Source organism: Tasmannia lanceolata, unplaced genomic scaffold (assembly GCF_043159265.1).
Source record: "Tasmannia lanceolata isolate RefF3 unplaced genomic scaffold, GAP_Taslan_0.1 ptg000004l, whole genome shotgun sequence".
NCBI lineage: Eukaryota > Viridiplantae > Streptophyta > Magnoliopsida > Canellales > Winteraceae > Tasmannia > Tasmannia lanceolata.
Window position 1 is genome coordinate 11933725 of NW_027518681.1, and position 9966 is coordinate 11943690.

The following is a 9966-nucleotide window of genomic DNA, read 5'->3' on the forward strand; positions in this document are numbered from 1 at the left end:
CTGGTCGGCTTCAGATGAGCAGAGTTTTGTCCTGTAGCCCATTGCGCTATATCCTGGTCGGCTTGAGATGACCAGAATTTCATCATGTAGCGTATCGCGCTATATCCTGGTCGGCTTGAGATGACCAGAATTTTGTCCTGTAGCGAATCACGCCGAGTCCTAGTCGGCTTCAGATGACCACAGTTTTGTCCTGTAGCGCATTGTGCTATATTCTGGTCGGCTTGAGGAACGGATGAACTGAAAACTGATTCAGGTCAGCCATTTTAGGTCGTCCATCTCAGGTCGGCTGAAAAACAGATTAGCTACAACTTACCCTACTTCAAGTTAAGTTTTACCCACGCGTTATATCCAGTCTGGCTGGAGATGTTCTGAACGGCTTAGGACGACCAGGATTTTGAAGTGAAATATCATGTCCGGCCATGTATGCTCTGAACGGGCTTCGGATGACCAAGTTTTATTGAACTTGGGTTTTTGCAAGGGTTTGGTTTTCTGTCAGGGCCCGTTCCTGACTAGAAGTGCGCTTCTGATCTTTGTGGAGACGAGCCGGGGTTAACCAAGCAGCGATTACCCAAATTTTGGCGAACTGGGTTTCTGAGCAGGTTTGGTTTTTCTGCCCGGTCCTGTTCCTGACCAGGAGTACGCTCCCGGTCTTTGTGGAGACGACCTGAGGCGAACCAAGCAGCGAGTACCCAAGCTTTAGTAAACTGGGTTTCCGAGCAGGTTTGATTTTTCTGTTCGGGCCCGTTCCTGACCAGGAGTGCGCTCTCGGTCTTTGTGGAGACGAGCCGAGGCGAACCAAGCAGCAAGTACCCAAGTTTTAGTGAACTGGGTTTCAGAGACGGTTTGGTTTTTTTGGCGGGCCCGTTCCCGACCAGGAGTGCGCTCCCGGTCTTTGTGGAGACGAGCCGGGGCGAACCAAGCAGCGAGTACCGAAGTTTTAGTGAACTGGGTTTCTGAGATGGTTTGGTTTTTGTGGGCGGGCCCGTTCCCGACCAGGAGTGCGCTCCCGGTCTTTGTAGAGACGAGCCGGGGCGAACCAAGTAGCGAGTACCCAAGTTTTAGTGAACTGGGTTTCTGAGATGATTTGGTTTTTCTGTGCGGGCCCGTTCCCGACCAAGAGTGCGCTCCTGGTCTTTATGGAGATGAGCCGGGGCGAACCAAGAAGCGAGTAACCAAGTTTTAGTGAACTGGGTTTCTGAGATGGTTTGATTTTTGTGCGCGGGCCCGTTCTCGACCAAGAGTGCGCTCCCGGTCTTTGTGGAGACGAGCCGGGGCGAACCAAGCAGCGAGTACCCAAGTTTTAGTGAATTGGGTTTCTGAGATGGTTTGGTTTTTCTGCGCAGGTCCGTTCCCGGCCAGGAGTGCACTCCCGGTGTTTGTGGAGACGAGCCGGGGCGAACCAAGCAGCGAGTACTCAAGTTTTAGTGAACTGGGTTTCTGAGATGGTTTGGTATTTGTGCGCGGGCCCGTTCCCGACCAGGAGTGCGCTTCCGGTCTTTGTGGAGACGAGCCGGGGTGAACCAAGTAGCGAGTACCCAAGTTTTAGTGAACTGGGTTTCTGAGATGGTTTGGTTTTTCTGCACGGGCCCGTTCTCGACCAGGAGTGCGCTCCTGGTCTTTGTGGAGATGAGCCGGGGCGAACCAAGCAGCGAGTACCCAAGTTTTAGTGAACTGGGTTTCTGAGATGGTTTGGGTTTTGTGTGCGGGCCCGTTCCCGACTAGGAGTGCGCTCCCAGTCTTTGTGGAGACGAGCCGGGGCGAACCAAGTAGCGAGTACCCAAGTTTTAATGAACTAGGTTTCTGAGATGATTTGGTTTTTTTGCGCGGGTCCGTTCCCGACCAGGAGTGCGCTCCCGGTGTTTGTGGAGATGAGCCAGGGCGAACCAAGCAGCGAGTACCCAAGTTTTAGTGAACTGGGTTTCTGAGATGGTTTGGTATTTGTCCGCGGGCCTGTTCCCGACCCGGAGTGCGCTCCCGGTCTTTGTGGAGACGAGCCGGGGCGAACCAAGCAGCGAGTACCCAAGTTTTAGTGAACTGGGTTTCTGAGATGGCTTGGTTTTTCTGCGCGGGCCCGTTCCCGACTAGGAGTGCGCTCCCGGTCTTTGTGGAGACGAGCCGGGGCGAACGAAGCAGAGAGTACCCAAGTTTTAGTGAACTGGGTTTCGGGGATGGTTTGGTTTTTGTGCGCGGCCCCGTTCCTGACCAGGAGTGCGCTCCCGGTCTTTGTGGAGACTAGCCGGGGCGAACCAAGCAGCGAGTACCCAAGTTTTAGTGAACTGGTTTTCTGAGATGGTTTGGTTTTTCTGCGCGGGCCCGTTCCCGACCAGGAGTGCGCTTTCAGTCTTTGTGGAGACGAGCCGGGGTGAACCAAGCAGCGGCATGATTTGAGGAACTCGGAACTTTGCAAAGAAGCAGTAGCCTTTTTCATTATCCACACAAGTGTAATTACAATGGCATCCACTTTTGTGTCGGGCGACAGGCTATTGATAGTATTTTTTGAGGTCTTCGGCGGGTTCAGTCACCTGGGCTTCGTGTCTCAGATCAAGTAGCTCAATCGGCAACGATTCTGATGCATTTTTTCCTTTGAGTGCCATGGCATAGCACTCCCTGGACTGTGGTTGATCTCCTCTGACTTCTCCCACGCCGTTTGGCGTTATAAACTTTATTTTCTGGTGATACGTTGAGGCGACTGCATGGATGAGGTTCTGGCCTCGACGTCCCAAGATAGCGTTATAGACCGAAGTGGCCCTCACTACCAAGAAGTTGACCATTGCGAAGGCTTGACAGGACGGCTCTCCGACGAGGACTGGGAGTTCAATCTGTCCTTCCACTTTCACAATCTACCCTGAGAAACCGAACAGATCGGAGTTCGCTGGCCTTAAACGGTCGTCTCCTATCATCATTTGTTTAAAAGCATGATAGGACAGGATTTCGGCCGAACTCCCGTTGTCGACAAGGATTTTCTTCAACTCCCAGTTCGCGACGAGCATGGTTAGGACCAGGGTGTCGTCGTCGTGAGGTAGTATCAAGTTGTCGAGATCAGCATATGAAAAGGCGATTTCATTCTCCGTCTTCATCCTTTTGCTGCATGTGTGCACGGCATTGACTCGGCGTGCGTAGGCTTTTCGAGCAGCAGATGATGTACCTCCGGCGGCTGGTCCGCCCATAATTGTGTTGATGACCCCCTTGGGCTGGGATCGGTGTATCTCTGGTTGTGGACTGGACGACGGGGGAGATTGGTTCCGCACAGGAAACGGTGAGGGTCGTCGAGGGCTTTGGCCATGAGGGCTTCTCCCCCTGCGCTCTCTTCTGTCGCCATTACTTTTAACATACCTTTTTAGGTACCCCCCGATTAATCAGCAGCTCGATTTCTTCCTTGAGTTGCCAGCATTCATCTGTGTCGTGCCCGTGGTCTCTATGGAACCTACAATACTTCGACTTGTCTCTCTTGTTTCCTTTTGAGATCATCCTGGTTGGCCATCTTACGAATTCTTCTCCCTCGATTGCGGCCAGTATGCTTCTCCTGGAGGTGTTGAGGGTGGTGTAATTCTCTTCTCTCCTCTGCGGGGATCTTTCTATTCTCGAAGCTTTATCATCCCTATGCAGCTTGGTAGGGTTCTTTTCTTCAGAGGTCCTCCTCCAGTTTGAATCTAAGGCTGCCAGAGTCTCCTCCACGGCTAGGTACTCCTAGGCTCCAGCCATCAGATCCGCCAATGAGTACTGGTTTTGGCGAGCTATTGATCGCCGGAAATCATTAGACTTCACGCCCGCTAGGAACGCATTTACTGCAGTTGAGGGGTCCAAGTTTGGCACCTGGAGGGCCTCCCTGTTGAAGCAGCTCACGAATGTTTTTAGAGGTTCGTTATCCTCCTGCCGCAAAGCCATCAGGGATGCTGTTGTTTTCCTCGGCCTCCGGCTGCTCATAAAATGGCGAACCAGGTCGTCCCCAAAGTCTACAAAGTTGCTGATGGAGTTTGGCTTGATCCTTGAGTACCAGTCCCGGGCCGCGCCCGTCAGTGTGGTCGGGAATGCTCTGCAGAGGAATCCGTCAGAGGCGCCGTGGAGGAGCATCATAGTCCTGAACGTTTCCAGGTGGTCCACAGGGTCGGTGGTTCCGTCGTATTGCGGAACCGTCGGCATTTTGAACCCTCTGGGTGCCGGCGCGTTCATAACATTATCTGTGAACGGAGGTCTGTTTGAGTACGTCTTCGCAGCGGGCCGGCCTTGATCTTTTGCCAGCTCTTCTATACGGTGATCTATCTCTTCTATCCTCCGTAACATTGGGTCAGCCCTCCGTTCTGCTCGGTCCAACGACTTATTTTTCTCCACCGATGGGCTCGCAGCAGAGCCGGACTGACTTTCCGAACTCCTTCGATGATGCCGGGATCTTTTCCTCGGCGTGCGGTCTTCCTGGGCTCGGTGCTTTTGCGTGGAGCGGGATCGTGACCTCCGACGGTGGTGAGGCTCTGTATGAGCATGCCTGATTCTGGAGTGATGGACTCGCCTTGTGGAGTGGTGGGTCCGGTCTCCACTGGGGCGCGCTTGCTCTCCCCTGTGGGCACTCGACTTTTCCTGTACAGGTCGTGGGGCCTCTGGGGGATGCTGGGAAGGCGCTTGGATCAGATGTTGGTATTGATCGACAAGAGCAGTCATCTGTTGGAAGAGAGCATGCAATTGATCCGGAGTGGGAGTGGGATTGAGGTGTTCTGAATGAGCCGGGCTCTGCTCTGCTGTTGCAGAGGGAGCTACTACCTGCGAGGCGATTCGGTCACTTCGAACCCCGCAAAGTACTACAGCTCGGGTAGTTGGTACCCGAGCACTCTTCCGCCCTGCCATTTTGTATAGGGGATTCGAATAGCTTTTAGTTCGGAGTCACACGGATGACGCCAATCTGTTAGGCCTAAAATCGATAACAGATACGGCAGTGACGTAAGAGCTGGGCTTGAGGACCCGAGGAGCTGACGTGAAGGAGACTGAGCCATGCACAAAAGCAAACGAGGTCAGAAGACCAACCCGGAGTCGTTGCTCCGGACGGGCCCTTCGACACTCAAGTCAGTACGAGCAGGAGTGCAGAGCCAAATTTTAAGAGTGGTAGCTTAGAAGTTATTGCCTCTTACTTTGAGCCTTGAGAGGCCTTTTATAGAGGGAGGCCTGGGGTGGTTGAATTACCTACCCCAGGACAGGTGTCGGCCCTTCTGTGGGTTTAGGTTTACCTACTCTCAGGTAATTACCGGATTACCCCTGGGCAGGTGTCGATTTCGTGGTGGTCCCTTCCAGGACCATGTGTCGATGGATTACACTCAAGTTAGTTGTTGTTTTTCATACCCCATCGGAAACATTTTTTTTACCTGCCCTGGATACCAACGGGGAGAATAGGGACCACATTCTATCAATCCTCGGGACCACTTGCCTTACATTTCTTTGTGAGGCCCACCGTATCTATCTTGTGATGAGGTATGGAACAGTCTCAGTTTGCTAGAATTGGGAAGGGAGAATTGTGTGGCTTTGAAAAGAACATTATCAAGAGCAATATCTCGTGGATTCTTCTGGTCTTTCAAAACATAGACCAAATGGTTTTTTTCCCATGTTTCCTTATTGTGAGGGATTCTAGCCAAACTTGGCATAATCGAAAGATACTAGGTTGATTTGGATCTATGTACAACTTAATAAACTCTACCATCTTAATTATCTTAATTAATTTGGAAGGGAAGTGATATTTCCACTATTTCCACCCTATCTTCTTTGTCCTTTTCTAAAAATGGCTGCATTCTCAACATCATCTGTTTCTCATTTCATAAAACTAAGAGGGGTGCTAAAATATCATTTCCACTTTAGAAATGCGTTGTTAAAAATGATTTGGGCCCCACCACAAGTGATATGCGGGGCAATGGCATCGAGTCACCTTTAATGGTTATAGATCTTGCTGTATTTATCGGATGGTATCGGATATGCTGTTATATTTGGTATGATTTCTTTTATAGATGCTCTTATATATATATATATATATATATATATATAGAGAGAACGGTTCCTACACATATGTGTAGAGAGTTCTCTACACACTAGCTTAAAATACAATGGGGGCCCACATTGTTTGGGTGATCCAAGCCATCCATTTTAAAGGCCCTCACATAGATAGGGTGTCTACAAAAAATCAGATCCATAGGATCATCCCAACCCTACGATTTGTGGAGGTAAAATGGATGTCTTTAAACCTTCACAAATTAGTCCATTTTTTGCCTCCACAGTTCGAATGGTTAGGATGATCCTATGGATCTGATTTTTTGTGGACACCCTATCTATGTGAGGGCCTTAAAAATGAATGGTTTGGATCACCCAAATAATGTGGCCCCCACTGTATTTTAAGCTAGTGTGTAGATAACTTATCTACACATGTGTGTAGGAACTGTTCTCTCATATATATATATATATATATATATATATATAGAGGAAAGTGAAGCTACACCGCCGGTGTAGCTAACTTAGCTACACCGCCGGCTTAAAATACAATGCGCCCACATTGTTTTGGTGATCCAAACCATTCATTTGATTGGCCCTCACATAGATAGGGTGTCCACCAAAAATCAGCTCCATAGGATCATCCAACCATTCAAACTGTGGAGGCAAAAATGGATAAATTTGTGAAGGTTTTTACACGTTCATTTTTGCCTCCACAAATCGTAGGGTTGGGATGATCCTATGGAGCTGATTTTTGGTGGACACCCTATCTATGTGAGGGCCTATCAAATGAATTCTTTGGATCACCAAAACAATATGAGGCCATTGTATTTTAAGCCGGCGGTGTAGCTAAATTAGCTACACCGGCGGTGTAGCTTCACTTTCCTCATATATATATATATATATATATATATATATATATATATATATATATATATATATATATATATATATATATATGAGTTAAGTGAAGCTACACATACGTGTAGCTAACTTAGCTACACCGACGGCTTAAACTACAGTGGGCCCACATTGTTTGGGTGATCCGAACCATTCATTTGATAGGCCCTCACATTGATAGGGTGTGCTAAAAAAATCAGCTCTATTGGATCATCCCAACCCTTCAAACCGTAGAGGCAAAAATAGACCGATTTGTGAAGGTTTTTACACGTCAATTTTTGCCTCCACAAATTGTAGGGTTAGGATGATCCTATGGAGCTGATTTTTTGGTCACACCCTATCTATGTGAGGGCCCATCAAATGACTGGTTTGCATCACCCAAACAATGTGGGGCCCACTGTATTTTAAGCCGTCGGTGTAGCTAAGTTAGCTACACGTATGTATAGTTACACTTTTCTCTCTATATATATATAAAGAGAGAGAGAGAAAAGGGTTGCTGCTCTCGAGCTTAGCTAGGCTTAGTTGCGCTCGAGCACAGAAAGAGGGGGTGGGGGCATTGGGGGGAGGAGGAGGTGATCCTAAGCATTCATTTGGAAGGCCTCATCATGGATGGGGGGCCTACAAAAAATCAGCTCCATTGGATCACCAATGAGTGTCCATTTGTGGGGCAAAAAATGAACAGATACTGTTTGTCCACAAATCTGTCCATTTTTGGCCCCACAAATGGACACCCTACCCATGAAAAGGCCCATCAAATGAATGCTTTGGATCCCACCCAAAATGTGGCCCCACCCTGTTTCTGTGCTCAAGCGCAACTAAGCTTAGCTGTGCTCGAGCACAACAAATACATGCTCATATATATATATATATATCGACCAATATAATGGAATCTGAGGGGTTTGGATATGGTTGATAGGACCTTTAAACCTTTGATTTGTAAGGCGGGCCACCTTTAAGCCATGGAACGATCCTTTTTGGATTATCCAAACCGTTCAGATTGTGGCCTTGAAAATGAATGGTGCAGATAATGAAAAGGCAGTAGCGTGAAGCATTAAAAAAGTCATACTTGTGGAAATGATCATCAAAGCGGTTGACCCTAACAATTTTGCTAGGAGTATTTTCTTAAGAAAAATAAATGTAGCAGTACATAATTCCTCTTAAACAAAATATTCCAACGTCCCCACAATAATCTAAAGTTGAATCCTCTGAGCATGCGATACCTTTTAATATCTTAATGTTCCTTTCCCCTAACTTTCTATTCATATCTACCGGTGATATGCACTGGCATTAATAAATAATTTTGTATGTAAAATGTGTAACTTAAGTTAGCAAACTAGATTCAGATGAATGCTTAGATAAACATAAATGATATCTGCACTCCCTTGTTTTCGTATTGGCACTTCACACTTGATCAACCACTTCCTCCTATGTTGAGTTGAGCATCTTGGAAATGCAACGGCATGTAAAAATTAACACTTCAAATACATTTCAAGGGATTTGCTAGTCAATTTCATGGAAAGCCATTTCTCGGCTAACTTTTGCAGTAGAGAAAAGCCACACATGCTCACTTTTTAGCAGATTTTGTCGTATTCATTTGAGGTGGTTGTTCTTTCATGCAAAAGTCAGCCGTGAAATGGCTTTCCGCGTAATTGCATAGCATGTCTCATAGTCAAAAGCAATTTTAAAAATTAGTTCGACCAAACTCCTTCAAAAACACTATATAAAACTGTCAAAGGTTTGATTCAAGTTTAGACTGTACAAGTATTCTTGAACCCGAGCCATCCATTTTGAAAATGTACGGCCTACGTGTGTTCTTGTGAATTTTCAAATTGAATTTGAATCTTACCTGAAGTGAACTTATTTTTACTGATTTCTACCTAAGATTTTAGTCCCACATCAACCAAAAACTATTTGGATCGCCCTATATAAAGGGGTGAATTCAAAGCTATGAAGAGCAATAGTATTCTTCAATTTCTTGGAGTGATGTTTCTAAGAATAAACCTTAAAAGTGGGATTTCGAATTTAAACTCTATGACTAACCATTCTTTCATGGCTTCTTAATTTGAAGAGAGGGTGAGGATCACTAATTCACTATTACAACAGTATCCACCTTCGACCTTCTCCTTGAGGTAATTTTCTTTTAATTTCCAATCATTTTTATAATTTTCATTAGTGTAGCTTAGATTAGCTTGGAAAACTTATTAATTTCTAGCTTAGATCCTCTGCATATATGATAGGATTACATCTTATATGGTGATATTTGGTCAATTTATTTTGAATTTCTATCATTTGATGTTTCATCAAGCCTTTAAGATGTAGATTCCAAAACATAGAGAACACCCCCCCAATTTAATATGAATTTCCTATTTTATATTCGTTTCTTAGGTTGTTCTAGTGACCAAACATCAGAAACCCTACTAAGTTCTAGGGTTTTCTGATTCCGGTCTGCCCCGAGTATTCAACATGAATCCAAGCATGCTAACAAAATTGGTCAATAATGTACGAGATGATTTTACGATAAATCTGCCCAAGTCATAGATAAGTTCTGATTCGTGGGACCATTTCTATATATTCTAGCATTTTTTATGCATGGTTGTAAAAGAATAAGGGAAATGATAAATGCGCCCATTTTCATCACTTGGAACACCCGGGACACCCAGCAATAGTGTATCAATGACTACAGAGGGGCTGATGTACTTCTCCTCAAAAGGATTCAATGAATTTGATTACAAGGTACACTACAGTTGGGTGTCCATGTGATGAAAAGGGGCGCATTTATCATTTCCCAAATAAAAAAAATGGATCTACCCACTCAAAACAGAACATGACTTGTAAAATTGTGGGCACCACCATACACATGGGTGGAGACCATGGGACCTAACCCATCAAAGCATGAGGCAAAATGGTGGGCCCCACCCGATGCATGGGTTTGAATTGAGTTAGTGGAACCAACACTATCAAAACATATCACCGAGTTTCATGGGTATTTCAGTCTTTTTATAGGGTAATTTTCATCTCTTCATTGATAAGGACATTTTGGTCCTTTACTAGTAAAAAAAATCTATCATGGCATTTTGGTCACAACACGATTGCATGACTCCATTTGCA